The sequence below is a fragment of the Artemia franciscana genome, chromosome 20, assembly GCF_032884065.1.
Source record: "Artemia franciscana chromosome 20, ASM3288406v1, whole genome shotgun sequence".
NCBI classification, from domain to species: Eukaryota; Metazoa; Arthropoda; class Branchiopoda; order Anostraca; family Artemiidae; genus Artemia; species Artemia franciscana.
Window position 1 is genome coordinate 5,241,079 of NC_088882.1, and position 18,556 is coordinate 5,259,634.

General features: G+C 36.9%; 1 protein-coding gene across 2 annotated transcripts in view; it reads left to right on the top strand.

Moving 5' to 3' along the window:
• Positions 1 to 18,556, top strand: part of LOC136040358 (protein henna-like) — an 88,147-nt gene that overhangs the window by 14,733 nt on the left and 54,858 nt on the right. The gene's annotated exons all lie outside the window — the stretch shown is intronic.

Below are 18,556 nucleotides of genomic sequence, written 5' to 3' on the forward strand. Positions count from 1 at the left end.
CTTGTTTATTACTCCCTTGAAATCTGGTTGCTTGAATTATGTAACTTAGCTTTCAGATTTTGGTCGGCTCAAACAGAAAGTACCACTAATCCTTCAATAGCACCAAAAAGGGCACACCAGGAGGAAACACCAGAGAAAACGCGATAGAGGCAACAATTTTGACAGAGCCTTCCAAGGGTGAGGCTGTTCTTATTCCTCGCATTCTCATAATTCCAACGGATCTGCCTTTTCAATTGAAAAGATTGCAATTCCCATTTTGATTACCATTTGCAATCACCATCAACAAAGCTCAAGGGCAATCATAAGAAAAAATGCGATATAGATCTTAATATGGATTGTTTTTCCCACGGAAAATTATATGTTGCATGCTCAAGAGTCGGTAAACCGGACAATCTATTTATATGCACAGACAATGGAACAGCGAAGAATGTTGTATATCCACAAGTTTTACGCAGTTAAAAATTAGCACATATCCGTTGTATATACATATGAGAATCCATATATAGAAGCCTGCCGCGTGCCACTAGATGGAGACAGGCGGCAAAGCCGCCTGGTCCCAGCTAGTTCCAAATAAAAGGTAGCTAAAAGTGAAATCCCATCTCCATACTGGTAAGAAGGACCGCTCACAAAAATTAAAATACTTGACCCGTAGGTTTTGAGGTTTTAGGCAACCCATATCCGATAGAAATATCCGCTGGCTATCCCCTCCCCTATTTGGTGGTTTTTAATAATAAAGTACCATAAAAACGTCAGTAACATACACTCAGCCATTCATTTTGTTTTGACTGTATGTATACTTAGTGATGACTGTGGCACCACTCGGCAGAATGACCTCTAATGCTGAGAGGGTATTTACATTGGTTTTTAATATTTCTAGACCATTTGCCTTTCTCGATATCCTTTCAGCCTTAATCGGGCCAACATATATGTTTAGTGGTTCACAATTTCAGAATTCAGCACTTAGCTGTGATAAGGTCTAAAACTCGTAAGTCTAAAACTATAAGGTCTAAAACTATAAGACCTTACTGATAAGGTCTAAAACTCGTATCTTGCCAATAATTCCAAACTGATTGGCGATCTCAGAATTTCTGCTTGACAGCATTGTGGTCTTGTTCGTGCTTGAAACTTAGTAGCACAAAGTGGCACTTAGTAGCACAAAGTGGCTTTGCTGCGCCACGATCTCTTTCGCTAATTAGAAAGGGTATTAAGGCTTTTAATTTCCGTTGACATAAAAAAACCACGTTGATTTTTTTTTCGCAGGAAATCTTATCAAATTGCTTCATCATGGTCTAAAAAGAGGAAATATATCGATTTATTTAATGTCGTAAAGTGACTTGGCTACTGTTTCGATGTATGAAAATAAGAAATAGAATACATTTCTGGCAGTATATCATTTCAGATCCCCTATCGATATCCCCATTCACAGTTTTTTTTTTTTTTTTGGGATGTATCACAATTCTCTCGCCAGTCATGGAAGCCATTGTGCTTTAATAACGTTACATTAAGATGATATTCACTTTTGATCAGGAGCTGCGGCCTTCAACATGCACAACAAGCAGCATACAATGGTGCGTCCTTGCCAGATCGAGAACTTGAACACAGCACCGTTTTTACTTAAATATTAAATAAATAAAAAAACAAGTTTTTTAACGGAAAGTAAGGAGCGACATTAAAACTTAAAACGAACAGAAATTACTTCTTATGTGAAAGGGGCTTCTTCCTGATCAACGCCCCGCTCTTTACGCTAAAGTTTAACTCTTTTTCTTAACTCTACTTTTTAAAACAGTAAAAAACTTTAGCTTAAAGAGCGGGGCATTAATGAGGAAGTAGCCCCTTTCACATACGAATTAATTTCTGTTTGTTTTAAGTTTTAATGTCGCTCCTTACTTTCCGTTAAAAAAAACTTTTTTTTTTAATTTAATTTCTGAACGTTTTTGAATCAATGCATGTTTTGATTTTGGCTCTCTGCAGATGAATAATTAAAACCAAATTTGCATATTTATTTTTTTTACTAACTGGCTTTCTCATAGCTTTGATCGAACGATTTTGAGAAAAAAGAAGCGGGGGAGGAGGCCTAGTTGCCCTCCGATTTTTGGTTACTTAGAAAGGCAACTAGAACTTTTAATTTTTACTAATGTTTTTATTAGTAAAAGATATACGTAACTTATAAATTAGCTTACGGAACAAACTTCTGTATTCTCATGTTTTTATTACGTACTAGCTCTTGGTGTGGCGCTTCGCGCCACGCCAACACCTAGTTGGAGGGGGAGCTCCGCCCCCCCCCCCAAGCTCCCCCACTCGCGTAAGTCGTTACGTGCCGTATTAGCTACGTGCCATTGTAGTTGTGTCCCTGTGTCCCACCTGTGAATATAGATAGTTCTTTTCCATTTTCTCTACCACTCTATATTAATCAAGTATTCAATAATACAATCTGTATTAACATGTTTTTTTAGTTTTTTTAAATGATTGCCATTGAGCTGTGTTTTTTTCTCTCTTTTTTCCTCTTTTATTTTTTTATTATTTTCAGTTTTTTCTTTTTTTAGTTGCTAATCGAATTGGGAATTGCTAATCTTTTAAACTGAAAAGGCCGTTGGAATCATGGGAATGCGAGGAATAACAACAGCCTCACCCTCGGAAGGCCCTGTCAAAATTGTTGCCTCTATTCCGTTTCCCATTTTTTTTTTTTTTTTTTTTTTTTTACGGCAAGTCGCATGCCATTGCAAAGCTTTGGTGGATTAATATTTGGCAACAGCAACAGTTCTTACGCCTATTTTTAGTTGTAGCACGTGTGGTGGAAACCCTGGGAGATACAGGGAATTTAAAAATTCTGATGGATAGTTGACCGCTTCATTTGATTCCAGAACTGTGTCGACTGACTTGTAAATGACTGCCTGGTCTCGAATCTTGGTCAGAATAATATTGTTGATTTCGCGGACGTCTTTGTTCTTGGCTGCCAGAATCGCTCGTTCACTTAGCAATTTATGATTTTTATAATTGGTTAGAATATTCGGAAATACCTTTACAACCAAATCATTTTTTGACGTCACTAAATTACAGAATGCAGGAGGCAGTTGTATACGTCCTGAAATTGAGTCAACTGGGAATATTCCATTTCCAATTGTCAGCAACTGATCTGAAAATGTTTCACCAGAGTGATTGTTTTGCAATCGGACACGCATATTTAAAATTAATTTTAATGTATTTACGTGTGCCCATAAATATGAATTTTTCAGGCAAGCATTTATTTCATCCGCTGGTGTCGATCTAGGAATATTAGGTAATGTTTTGCCTGAAATCTCCGGCAAGCAATATTAATGTGCTGCCAAAGGGTTTAGAATTTCCTCGCAAATCTTGCAATGATCGCTCGAGAGCCTTGAGCGATTTTTGTGCGCCATTGTGCACTTGTCCCAAACAATAAGTTTGCATTGCTGCAATACTTTACCTATCCCAGTTGATTTGGTAATGTTGCACATGGGAGTTTCTGTAGATTGCATACTCAGAGGCAATTCCAAAGCATTGCTGCCACCAGGCAGCAACGTTGCAGCTATTCCGGACAACGCAATGGCCAACTCTGTCATTTTTGGATTGAATTGATGCCAGAAGCAATCTAATTAGAAACTTTTTACCAGTACCTCCTGGTGCATCCAAGAAGATGTCTCCAACTTGGTTATCGACACAATGCATTATCTGATCATAAATGCCTTTTTGTTCAGACGCTAACTTAGAAATATTTGTTTGTACATACGACAATAGATCAATTGTGTTGTAACTTTGTTCACGATCCCATTCTACACATGTAGAAATAGAAGCAGTACGATTAAGTGAAGGCATTCCCAAATGCTTATTGAAGTTTATTTTGCAATAAATAAGCACAAATCTTCAATCATAACTAAAGTGCAGTTAAAAATTTCTGTTGTAAGGTTCAAGGTCATATCTGACCTCTCTAGTCGTATTCAGTGGAGTATATCCTCTGCCATTTGCGATTTGCATTTCTCCCATAACTCTGTGGGAGATGAAGGAGAGCAACTTTTGCCGGAAGACACGGGCCGTAATGTCATGTCTATGAACGAGCGATTGTCCAGGATGTAAAAGCTGTTGTATCTAATCCCAAAACGGATTATATGTAAATGTAATAAATGACGAGTCATTAATCTATAGGCATAATATTTCATTGCGCTTCATGCTTCATTTCTTATCCATTTCTTTGTTAGTGGCTGGATTTATCAGTTTAATATTAAAATGATAGTCGTCGGCTCCATCCCAAAAAATGATTGGATATTGTAGGGCATCGTAGCATCGATGAGTTTCAGCAATTCTGGTCAACTGATTGTTTCACCTATAAAGAATAATATCTAGAGGTAAGAACTGATCACCGACCATAACGATTGCCACTTCGTTGATAGTTGGAGCATTGTATCTACGCACATGTTCAGCAGTAGGCGCTCTGTCAGCGGAAATAACAATTTTATGCGTATCAGTAGGCATCAATTCGATTGCTGTTTTGAACAGAAGCACTAAATTAATATTTTTGTGGAAAAGATGTTGCAGCTGGAGACGATAGTCCTTTCAATGTTGTTTTTTTTTATCGTCGGCATCACTTTCAAGTTGTTTGGTTTGTTTTACCTTGGCTTGTCTTCGTCACTATGAAATACATATCGCCGAACCTTTATTTTGTTAACTAAAATCTGGTAAGCATTGAAGACCTTATCCCAGTCTTCCTTTACTTTACAAGCACTTCCCTTACTTCTCTCGCAAGTGAACCTTCAATCTAGAGAAAATGGGAACAGATAATTGGTGCAAATATGAATTTTTCTACAATCCTATCCTGTGCTTTGTACAGAAAAATCTTGCTAAAGGAGTTTCGCCCGATACAATAAAAGAGTACATGGCCGATTTCTTCGAGTCTTCTTCTCATTGTGAGACCTGTTAATTGTTTTTTTTAAAGCTTTATCCGAATGAAGTCCCATCGAAGCGCGTAGGAGCCAATGCTGCATTAAACTGTGCTTCGGACATTATTTCTTCGCTTGTAAAGTGCGATTCCCAGAATATAAAGCTTCCGGACTTTGTTATCAAATGTCCCAGCGAAGTGTCAATGATCCCTGTTGATGCCTTCAGTACCCTCAGTGCCAAGGTGAACTCTTGTCTTGAGCAGCTGCGTGATATTGCATCCAAGATTACTGAGGGCCAGCTCAAGCTTGTAGCCCCTACTCAAAATACGAAAAAATCGTCCTACGCTGTCGTTGTAAGAAACCCAACACCGGAACTCAGCAACCCTATCCTTCGCATGAAGAAGCTCGAAAAGTTGGATGGTCACGGCGGGATCGTGAATCTGAAATCTAGGTCACACAGCAGAAGCTGGGCTGTGATGGTACGCGATAAGCACTCAGCCGACACGCTGGCTGCAGCTGTTACTAGCTCTATTCCAAACGTTGAAGCCAAAGTAATTGATAAAAAGCCTTTAGCTGTTGTCTGTGAAATACCCCATAACTATCCAAGACTTGATTTAGAGGCTTCAGTAGAGGGACTTATTAGTGGTAATAAAATCGGCAATTCTCGCACTTTTCGCCCCGAGTTTATCAACAAAACCGCTTTGAACGCGGTACTGGAGTCAGGAATCCGTATTGGGTACAAAATTTTTCGTGCTAAGCCCTTTCAATCCATTCCGCGTCGATGCTTTCGCTGCCAGAGTACTGATCACCTGATTGGAGCTTGTCCCCGCTCACCAGCACATCCCAAGTTTTCCAGATGTTCTGGACCTCATGTGAATTCCAAGGAAAACCCTTGCCAAGTATCGCCAAAATGTGCAAATGTCATTATGGAACACGTAAATTTTAGTCTGAAATGCAAAGTTCTCCGATCGACTCTCAACAACGCTAAAAAATGAATGCTCAAACTCTGTTTAGCTTTGTGTCCCTTAATATTAATGGTACAAAAGACAAGGATCTACTGATTAGTGGGCTGCTTGAAAATGATATTGTGTTTTTACAGGAGCACCTTCTTTCTAAAGTGAATGTTGATAGCCTAAAGCGTTTTTGGACCCACTATACCTTCTTGAGAGCCACCCAGAAAACCCGTGGTAGACCATCAGGAGGTCTGGCCATCTATTTCAGACATAAGACTCTTAGACACTTTTATAAATTTTTATAATTTTTATAAGATATATATTTTTTAATTTGTTATAAGACACATAGCGATAAAATGTGGTGATACCGCATTTATAAACATTTATTTATAAACATTTATAAACATTTAAACATTTAGAATATTTAGTATAAATCCTACAATGCCAGAAGAAACAGCCTAGAAATCAAATCGTGCCAGAAATTTTAGTATGAATCCTACAATGGCAGAAGAAACAGCCTAGGAATCAATTCGTGCCAGAAATTTTAGTTTAAATCCTACAATGGCAGAAGAAAACGCCGAGGAAGCGGCTTAAAGAGATAATACCAAAAGGCTTGCGGCTAAAAGAGAAAGTAAGAAAAGAAAGCATAACGAGGAATCACAAGAACAACGTGAAAACAGGGTTGCGGCTCAAAGAGAAAGTACCCAAAAAAATCGTGCCGAGGAATCACAAGAACAACGTGGAAACAGGCTCGCGGCTCAAAGAGATAATGCAAAAAGAAAGTGTACCGAGGAATTACAAGAAAAACGTGAAAATAGGGCTGAGGCTCAAAGAGATAATGCCAAAAGAAAGCGTGCCGAGGAGTCACAAGAGCAACGTAAGAATTATCGCCTGGCATTCAGGTACAGCCCAGTCAATGATTATAGCTTGAGTAGATGTGTTCAAATCGGGACCATGTCTAAAATTTGTCCCTATTGCAAGGCCTTGAAATTTAATGGTGAAACAATGGGAATCTGTTGCGCCTCAGGAAAAATTAAACTTTTTCAACTGGCTGCACCACCAAAGCCATTGAAGACTTTGCTTACTAGAACTACGTCAGAATCTAAGCGTTTTTTATTAAACAACCAAAATATAACTCATGTTTCCAAATGACGTCGTTTGGTGCCCAAATCGAAAATCAAGATCAATTTATGCCTACTTTCAAAGTAAAAGGGCAAATTTATCATAGAGCAGGGTCCCTTCTACCATGCTCAGGTGAGAATCATAAATTTTTACAACTGTAGTTCATCAGTGATAGCAATTCTGAATTGAATGCACGTTGCGAAATCTCTCCCAACGTTGAAAGGACTATCGTTACTCAATTGCAACACCTTTTCCACGAAAATAATGATTTAGTGAATCTGTTCAAAACAGCAATCGATTTGATGCCTACTGATACGCATAAAATTGTTATTTCCGCTGACAAAACGCCTACTGGCGAACATGTGCATAGATACAATGCTTCAACTATTGACGAAGTGGCAATTGTTATGGTCAGTGATCAGTTTTTATCTCGAGATATTATTCTTCATAAGCAAAACGCTCAGCTGGTAAGAATTGCTGAAACTCATTGATGCTACGATGCCCAACAATATTCTATCATTCTTTGGGATGGAGCCGACGGCTATCCCTTTAATAATAAATTGATAGATCCATCCTCTAACAAACAAACGGATAAGAAATGCAACGCAATGAATTATTATTCCTATAGACTAATGATTTGTCACAATAAAGAAAATTATATTTTAAAATGCCGTCAATTTTTTCACCAATACATCGTTGATATGTATGCAAAGGCTGAATCAGAACGTTTGCTATTTATCCGTCTGAATCAGACCAAGCTCCGCTCTGAACAATACATTCATTTGCGAGATGCAGTTGTAAATGACAGTAATACCAATAACGTTGGAAGATTAACGATTTTACCTTCGTCATATGCTGGCAGTCCCCGTCATATGCATGAATATGCTCAAGATGCTATTGTGTATGTTTGTCTCTATGGTCTTCCAGATTTATTTATTACATTTACATGTAATCAATCTTGGTACGAGATAGAGGAGCTTTTATTTCAAGGACATTGGGCGGTTCATAGACATGACATTACGGCCCGTGTCTTTCAGCAAAAGGTGAAATCACTGATAAACAACATAGTAAAACTTAAAGCGTTTGGGTGAGTGTGATGCTGGATGTACTCAGTGGAATGGCAAAAACGAGGATTGCCACACGCACATTATAATCTGGCTACATGATAAAATTACTTCTAATGAAATTGACGATGTGATTTCCACTGAAAAATCTGATGAAAATGTCGATAAGGGCTTATATGATATTGTGGTAAAATAATATGATGCATGGACCTTGCGGTGCACTGAATGAAAAATCACCATGCATGGCCAAAGGAAGGTGCACAAAGCAATATCCTAGACTTTTAGTACCCTACACAATTACGGCAATGATGGCTACCCACTATATAGAAGAAGATCTACTGAAGATGGCGGTAAAACAGCAATAATAAAGAAGCATAACGGTACCACCATCGAAGTAGATAACCAGTGGGTTGTTCCATATTCACCTTTATTATCAAAAACATTTAATGCACACATAAACGTTGAATACTGTAACTCCGTAAAGGCAATCAAATACATATGTAAATACGTCAACAAAGGCAGTGACATGGCAGTTTTTGACTTGCAGTCCGAAATCAGTGATATTGATGAAATTGTACAATATCAGGCTGGAAGATATATAAGCAGTAATGAAACTTTTTGGTGAATTCTTTCGTTTCCGATACTTGAACGAAGTCCAGCTGTTGTTCACTTAGCGGCACATTTACAGAATGGACAACGTGTTTATTTTTCGGAATCCAACGTGCAACAAAGAGCCCTGACTCCACGGATACAACGTTAACTGCTTTCTTTTTGTTATTTCAAAATGATTCTTTTGCAAAAAAACTACTGTATACTGAAGTGTCTTCGTATTACACGTGGAATGCTAAAAAGAAATCATTCGAACGTCGAAAACAGGGTAAGTCAGTCGACGGTCAACCTACCATCTTCAAATGTACCACGATAGGAAGACTCTACACCATTCACCCCCATCAACATGAATGCTTCTTTCACCCCCTGCTTTTGGTGATTTACCCGGTCCGACGTCCTTTGACTGTTTGAGAACTGTAAACGGTACTATTCACGACACTTACCGTAGTGCATGCCAAGCTCTGAATTTATTGGAGAATGACCAACACAGGGATAACTGTATCAATGACGCGTGCGAAACGTCAACTCCATGTCAAATTCGTGCATTGTTTGGAATCATACTAACTACTCGCCCTCCTTCAGCTCCTACAAAGTTAAGGGAGAAATATAAATCGAAAATGGCCGAGGATATACTCCAGCGAAAACGGTTAGAGACGTCAGATATGACCTTTGATTTTACATCAGAAATTTATAACTACGCTCTAGATATTATTGAAGATTTGTATGTATATATGGTAAACAAACCTCTTCAGTGTTTGGGAATAAGTTCACCTAATCGTAACTCTGCTGTTTCGACATGTGTATAATTGGATCTTGGAACAAATTGGAACAAAGTTACAAAACGAGTGATCTATTGTCGTATGTACAAAATAATATTTCTATGTTAACGTCTGAGCAAAAAGACATTTATGATAAGATAATGCATTGTGTAGATAACAACGTTGGAGAAATCTTCTTTTTTGATGCGCCAGGCGGTACTTGTAAAACGTTTGGGATAAGATTGATTTTGGCATCAATTCGATTAAAAAATGACACAGCGTTGGCAATTGCGTCATCCGGGATAGCTGCAACGTTGCTGCCTGGTGGAAGAACTGCTCATTCCTCTTTGAAATTGCCTCTGAATTCGTATTCTACAGAAACTCCCATGTGCAATATTTCCAGATCATCTGGGATGGGTAAAATATTGCAGCAATGCAAACTTATTATTTGGGACGAGTGCACAATGGCACACAAAAAATCGCTCGATGCTCTGGAGTAATCATTGCTAGATTTTGCGAGGAAACTCGAAACCCTTTGGCAGCACATTAATATGCCGGAGATTTCAGGCAAACATTACCTATAATACCTAAATCAACCCCTGCTGATGAAATGAATGCTTTCCTGAAAAATTCTAATTTATGGACACGCGTAAAGACATTAAAATTTACTATAAATATGCGTGTCCGATTGCAAAACGATGACTCTGGTGAAATATTTTCAGATCAATTGCTGGCAATTGGAAACGGAAAGCTCCCAGTAGACTCAATTTCTGGACGTATACAACTGCCTGCTGAATTTTGTAATTTAGTAACGTCCAAAAATTAATTTGTTGACAAGGTATTTCCGAATATTCAAACCAATTATAAAAATCATAGATGGCTCAGTGAACCAGCGATTCTGGCAGTCAAGAATAAAGACGTCCACGAAATCAACAATATTATTTTGACCAAGATTCGAGATCAGGAAGTAATTTACGAGTCAGTCGATACAGTTCTGGAACAAAATGAAGCGGTTAATTATCCATCTGAATTTTTAAATTCTCTGGATCTCCCAGGGTTTCTACCACACTTGATACAATTAAAAATAGGCGTACCAATAATATTGTTACGAAATATTAACCCACTAAAACTTTGCAACGGCACGCTACTTGCCGTAAAAAAACAACAATGGAAAACGTAATAGAATCAACAATCTTGACAGGGCCTTTTGATGGTGAGGCTGTTTTTATTTATCGCATTCCCATGATTCCAACGGATCTGTCTTTTCAAATTAAAAGATTGCAATTTCCAATTCGATTAGCATTTGCAATCACCATCAACAGAACTCAAGGGCAATTATTAGAAAAATGCTGTATAGATCTTAATACAGATTGTTTTTCCCATGGACAATTGTATGTTGCATGTTCGAGGGACGGTAAGCCTGACAATCTGTTTATATGCACAGACAGTGGGACAACGAAGAATCTTGTATATTATCAAGTTTTACGTAGTTAATTTATAGTGTATATGTACATCTATCTATCATTCTATCTATATAAAAATAAGTTGTATGTATGCATGTTTGTTTGTTTGTAAAAAGAGGGTTTCCATATGACGTCATTATAAGTATATAAGGCTTTGTATATGCACAGACAATAGGACAGCGAAGAATGTTGTATATTCGCAAGTTTTACGTAGTTAAAAACATCTATATATATATATATATATATATATATATATATATATATATATATATATATATATATATATATATATATATATATATATATATATATATATATATATATATCTATATATATAAAAATAAGTTGTCTGTCTGTGGATCTGTGGATCAGGTGACGTCATGTTTCTGTGTCGGCTGACGTCATGAAATTAGTTGTCGTCATTTTTGCTTTGACGATGCTTAGTATATTGTAAAACACATTAATTTGGTTAATAATATACCATTTAAAACACCAAAATGAACATGCTGGAGTAGTCACTCGGTGAGAGAGGGTGTCAGAACGGAGAATGAAGGTCCCAGGTTCAAATCCTGGTTAGGCTAAAAAAGGTAAAAAACTAAAAACTAAAAAAAAAAACTGAAAAAACTAAAAAAAGGCAAAAACTTACAAAAAAACTAAAAACTAATAAAAAAAAATAAAAAAGCTAAAAAGCTAAAAAACTAAAAAAAACTAAAAAAAACTAAAAAAACAAAAAACTAAAAAAAAAAACTTAAAAAAAGGAAAAAACTGAAAAATAGAAGAGAAAAAGAAAACTAATAAAATTAAGAATAAAAAAAAATAAAAAAGATAAAAACTAAAAAAAAAAGTAAGAAGAAAAAACGAAAAAAATTAAAAAAGCTAAAAAAAAAGGTAAAAGCCAATAAAAAGAAAAAAAGGAAAAACCGCGCAGTTAGATGAAGATCCACCTGGACAGCGAGAGTCAAAACATATCAAAACTGAAAATGATAGCAATGATGATTGGGTTTAGGATCTTGACTTGGATAAGGTCATCAATGCCTACCAGATTTTAGTTAAAAAAACAAAGGTTCGGCGATATGTATTTCATAGTGAAGCTGAAAAATAAAGAAGAAAAAGAAAACTGAAAAAAGAAAAAATGTAAAAAACTAAAAAATACTAAAAAGAAAAAACACTCAAAGAGAAATTACAGACCGGGACACAAATGACGACCGGGGCAGATGGAATATAAATAACGACCGGGACACTCAAGGAGAAATTACAGACTGGGATACCGGGACACAAATGACGACCGGGACACAGACAATATAAATGACGACCAGGACACAGGTATTTAAGAATATCGTTCAAAGACAAATTTTTAATTGTAAGAAGACCGTTGAAAGAGAAATTTCTAATTGTAAAATGACTGAAGAACCTACAATGGCAACACCCGAGGAAGCTGCTCAAAACGAATGTATTCACGCTGAAGTAGCTGAGTTGGTAAAGCGTTATGTTTCAGGTTCTAGGTCCGAGAGGCTCCAGGTTTGAACCTTGGCTTTAGCATTAATACAAAAGAAGAAAAAACTAAAAAAGGTAAAAACTACAAAAAAACTAAAACGAAAATATATATATATATTTATATATATCATCTTTTCCACAAAAATAATAATTTAGTGCTTCTGCTTAAAAACAGCAATCGAATTGATGCCTCCTGATACGCAACTATCAACAAAGTGGCAATCGTTGTGGTCGGTGATCAGTTCTTACCTTGAGATAATATTCTTTATAGTTGTCTGTCTGTCTGTGGATCAGGTGACATCATGTTTCTGTGTCGACTGACGTCATGAAGTTAGTTGTCGTCATTTTGCTATGACGGTGACGTCATTAAAGATATTTAAGACATATATGTTCACGTAAAAATCTATTAATGTTTAAGTTTAAAATGACTGATGAACTTACAATGGCAAAAGTCGACGAAGATGCTCAAAGAGTCTATGCCACAAAACTTGCTGCTGATAGAGAAAGTCAGAAAAGAAAGCGTGCCGAGGAATCAAAAGAACAGCAAGGAAACAGGCTTGAGGCTAAAGAACGCAAGACCGCGCAGTTAGATGAAGATCCACCTGGACAGCGAGAGTCAAAACATATCAAAACTGAAAATGATAGCGATGATATTTTATATATATTGTCTGTCTGTGTAACGATGACTCTGGTCAAACATTTTCAGATCAATTGCTGGCAATTGGAAACGGAAAGCTCCCAGTAGTGGGAAAGCCAAGAATGTTGTATATTCGCAATTTTTACGTAGTTTGAAACACATATATAAATCTATCTATATTCACAGGTGGGACACAGGGACACAACTACAATAGCGCGTAACTAATATGGCGCGTAACGACTTACGCGCGCGGGGGGGGGGGGGGCTTGGGGGGCGCGAAGCCCCCCCAAACTAAAAACTAAAAAAAAGGAAAAAACTGAAAAATAAGCTTAAATAAAGGTAAAAACCAATAAAAAACTAAAAAAAAAACTAAAAAAACTAAAAAAAAAAGGCAAAAACTACAAAAAAAACTAAAAACTAAAAAAACCTAAAAAAAAGGAAAAAACTGAAAAATAAACTAAAATAAAGGTAAAAACCAATAAAAAACTAAAAAGAAAAAAAGGAAAAAACTAAAAAAAATTTTCATCTAAAAAACTAAAAAAAACTAAAAAAGGTAAAAACTAAAAGAACTAAAAAAGAAAAAAATAAATGACGACACTCAAAGAGAAAGCGACCAGGACAAAAGGAATGTTCGATTAGCAATCAACAAAGCACCGGGACACAGGGAGTATAAATGAAAAAAGCTAAAAAACTAAAAAAACTAAAAAAAGGCAAAAACTACAAAAAAAACTAAAAACTAATAAAAAAAATAAAAAAGCTAAAAAACTAAAAAAACTAAAAAAACTAAAAAAAGGTAAAAAACTAAAAAAACTAAAAACTAAAAAAAAACTAAAAAAAAGGAAAAAACTGAAAAATAAGCTAAAATAAAGGTAAAAACCAATAAAAAACTAAAAAAAAACTGAAAAAACTAAAAAAAGGCAAAAACTACAAAAAAAACTAAAAACTAATAAAAAAAAGTAAAAAAGCTAAAAAACTAAAAAAACTAAAAAAAGGTAAAAAACTAAAAAAAATAAGAAATAAAAAAAAAATAAAAAAAAGGAAAAAACTGAAAAATAAGCTAAAATAAAGGTAAAAACCAATAAAAAACTAAAAAGAAAAAAAGGAAAAAACTAAAAAAAATTTTCATCTAAAAAACTAAAAAAAACTAAAAAAGGTAAAAACTAAAAGAACTAAAAAAGAAAAAAATAAATGACGACACTCAAAGAGAAAGCGACCAGGACAAAAGGAATGTTCGATTAGCAATCAACAAAGCACCGGGACACAGGGAGTATAAATGACGACCAGAACATAAGTAAAAAAAAAAACTAACAAAACTAAAAAGAAGGTAAAAACTACAAAAAAACTAAAAAGAAAAAAAACTAAAAACTAATAAAAAAACTAAAAAATCTAAAAATCTAAATAAACTAAAAAAGAAAAAAAAAGGAAAAAAATAAAGGAGAAAAACAAAACTAAAAAACGAATGTATATACAGACCGGGACACCGGGATACAAATGACGACCGGGACACAGGGAATATAAATGACGACCGGGACACAGGGACACAACTACAACGGGGACACCGGGGGAAACAGGGGGATATAAATGACGACCGGGACACCGGGACAGGGAATGGTCGATTAGCAATCACCATCAACAAAGCTCAAGGGCAATCATTAGAATCATGAGGTATAGATCTGAATACAGATTGTTTTCCCATGGACCATTATATGTTGCATGTTCAAGAGTCGGTAAACCTGACAATCTATTTATATGCAAAGACAATGGGACAGCAAAGAATGTTGTATATTCGCAAGTTCTACGTAGTTAAAACCATATATATATATATATATATATATATATATATATATATATATATATATATATATATATATATATATATATATATATATATATATATATATATATATATATATATATATATATATATATATATATATATATATATATATATCATGAAAAGAGAAATCACCAATGCTACAGCACAAACACAAAAAAAAAAAAAAAAAAAAAAAAAAAAAAAAAAAAAAAAAGGAGACAGAAGGAGAAAAGGAAGACTGTTTTCCTAAATTAGTTATATATATATATATATATATATATATATATATATATATATATATATATATATATATATATATATATATATATATATATATATATATATGTATGTATGTATACATATATATATATATATATATATATATACTAGCTGTATATATACTAGCTACTATGCTTGGGGGGGGCGCTTCGCGCCCCCCCCCCAAGCCCCCCGTGCGCGTAAGTCGTTACGCGCCATATTAGTTACGCGCCATTGTAGTTGTGTCCCTGTGTCCCACCTGTGAATAGAGATAGATATAAATATATGTTTTTAACTACGTAAAACATGCGAATATACAACATTCCTCGCTGTCTCATTGTCTGTGCATATAAATAGATTGTCAGGTTTACTGACTCTTGAACATGCAACACATAATTGTCCATGGGAAAAACAATCCGTATTCAGATCTATACCTCATTATTCTAATGATGTGTCCCTGTGTCCCGGTCGTCATTTATATTCCCTGTGTCCCGGTCGTCATTTGTGTCCCGGTGTCCCAGTTTGTAATTTCTCTTTGAGTGTCCCGGTCGTCATTTATATTCCCTATGTCCCGGTGTCCCGGTCGTCATTTGTGTCCCGGTGTCCCGGTCTGTAATTTCTATTCAAACAATCCCTGTGTCCCAGTCGTCATTTATATATCCCGCCTGTGCCCCCGGCGTCTCCGTTGTAGTTGTGTCCCTGTGTCCCGGTCGTCATTTATATTCCCTGTGTCCCGGTCGTGATTTGTGTCCGGGTGTCCCAGTCTGTAATTTCTCTTTGAGGTTCCCGGTCGTCACTTATATTCCCTCTGTCTCGGTCGTGATTTGTGTCGTGAACAAATGTCTTAAATACCGTTAATGACGTCACCGTCAAAGCAAAAATGACGACAACTAATTTCATAACGTCAGCCGACACAGAAACATGACGTCACCTGATCCACAGACAGACAGACAACTTATTTTTATATATATAGATATATCTATCTATCTATCTATATATATAAAAATAAGTTGTCTGTCTGTGGATCAGGTGACGTCATGTTTCTGTGTCGGCTGACGTCATGAAGTTAGTTGTCGTCATTTTTGCTATGACGGTGACGTCATTAATGGTATTTAAGACATGCGTTCACGGAAAAATGTTTAATTGTAAAATGACTGAAGAACCTACAATGGCAACAGCCGAGGAAGCTGCTCAAAGAGTCTATGCCAAAAAACTTGCTGCTGATAGAGAAAGTAAGAAAAGAAAGCGTGCCGAGGAATCACAAGAACAGCAAGAAAACAGGCTTGCAGCTGATAGAGAAAGTAAGAAAAGAAAGCGTGCCGAGGAATCACAAGAACAGCAAGAAAACAGGCTTGCGGCTAAAGAACGCAAAACCGCGCAGTTAGATGAAAATCCACCTGGAAAGCGAGAGTCAAAACATATCAAAACTGAAAATGATAGCGATGATGATTGGGTTTGGGATTTTGACTTGGATAAGGTCATCAATGCCTACCAGATTTAAGTTAAAAAACAAAGGTTCGGCGATATGTACTTCATAGTGACGCTGAAAAATAAAGAAGAAAAAAAAACTGAAAAATGTAAAAAACTAAAAAACTAAAAAGAAAAAACACTCAAAGATAAATTACAGACCGGGACACAAATGACGACCGACACAGAGGGAATATAAATGACGACCAGGAACCTCAAAGAAAATTTACAGACTGGGACACCCGGACACAAATCACGACCGGGAATATAAATGACGACCGGGACGCAGGGAAACAACTACAACGGGGATGCCGGGGGAACAGGCGGGATATATAATTGACGACTGAGACACAGGGATTGTTAGAATAGAAATTACAGACCCGGACACAAATGACAACCAGGACACTGGGACACAGGGAATATAAATGACGACCGGGACACTCAAAGAGAAAATACAAACTGGGACACTAGGACACAAATGACGACCGGGACACAGGGAATATAAATGCTATTTATATGCATAGACAGTGGGACAGCGAAGAATGTTGTATATTCGCATGTTTTACGTAGTTAAAAATATATATTTATATATATCTCTATTCACAGGTGGGACACAGCTACAATGGCGCGTAACTAATATGGCGCGTAACGACTTACGCGCGCGGGGGGGCTTGGGGGGGGGGCGAAGCGCCCCACCAACTAGGTGTTGGGGTGGGGCGAAGCGAGTTGTGTGTATGCATGTTTGTTTGTTTGTAAAAAGAGCGTTTGCATATGACGTCATTATTAGTACATAAGGCTTTGTATATGCACAGACATATAAATATAAATGCTATTTATAAGCACAGACAATGGGACAGCGAAGAATGTTGTATATTCACATGTTTTACGTAGTTGAAAATATATATTTATATCTATCTCTATTCACAGGTGGGACACAGGGACACAGCTACAATGGCGCGTAACTAATATGGCGCGTAACGACTTACGCGCGCGGGGGGGCTTGGGGGGCGCGAAGCGCCCCACCAACTAGGTGTTGGGGTGGCGCGAAGCGAGTTGTGTGTATGCATGTTTGTTTGTTTGTAAAAAGAGCGTTTGCATATGACGTCATTATTAGTACATAAGGCTTTGTATATGCACAGACATATAAATATAAATGCTATTTATATGCACAGACAATGGGACAGCGAAGAATGTTGTATATTCGCATGTTTAACGTAGTTAAAAATATATATTTATATCTATCTCTATTCACAGGTGGGACACAGGGACACAGCTACAATGGCGCGTAACTAATATGGCGCGTAACGACTTACGCGCGCGGTGGGGCTTGGGGGGGGGGGGCGCAAAGCGCCCCACCAACTAGGTGTTGGGGTGGCGCGAAGGGCCACCCCAACAGCTAGTATATATATAAAAATAAGTTGTCTGTCTGTCTGTGGATCAGGTGACGTCATGTTTCTGTGTTGAATGACGTCATGAAATTAGTTGTCGTCATTTTTGCTTTGACGGTGACTTCATTAACGGTATTTAAGACATTTGTTCACGACACAAATGACGACCGAGACAGAGGGAATATGAGTGACGACCGGGAACCTCAAAAAGAAATTACAGGCTGGGACACCCGGACACAAATCACTACCGGGACACAGGGAATATAAATGACGACCGGGACACAGGGACATAACTACAACGGGGACGCCGGGGGCACAGGCGGGATATATAAATGACGACCGGGACACAGGGATTTTTCGAATAGAAATTACAGACCGGGACACCGGGACACAAATGGCGACCGGGACACCGGGACACAGGGAATATAAATGACGACCGGGGCACTCAAAGATAAATTACAAACTGGGACACCGGGACACAAATGACGACCGGGACAGAGGGAATATAAATGACGACCGGGACACAGGGACACATCATTGGAATAATGAGGTATAGATCTGAATACGGATTGTTTTTCCCATGGACAATTATATGTTGCATGTTCAAGAGTCAGTAAACCTGACAATCTATTTATATG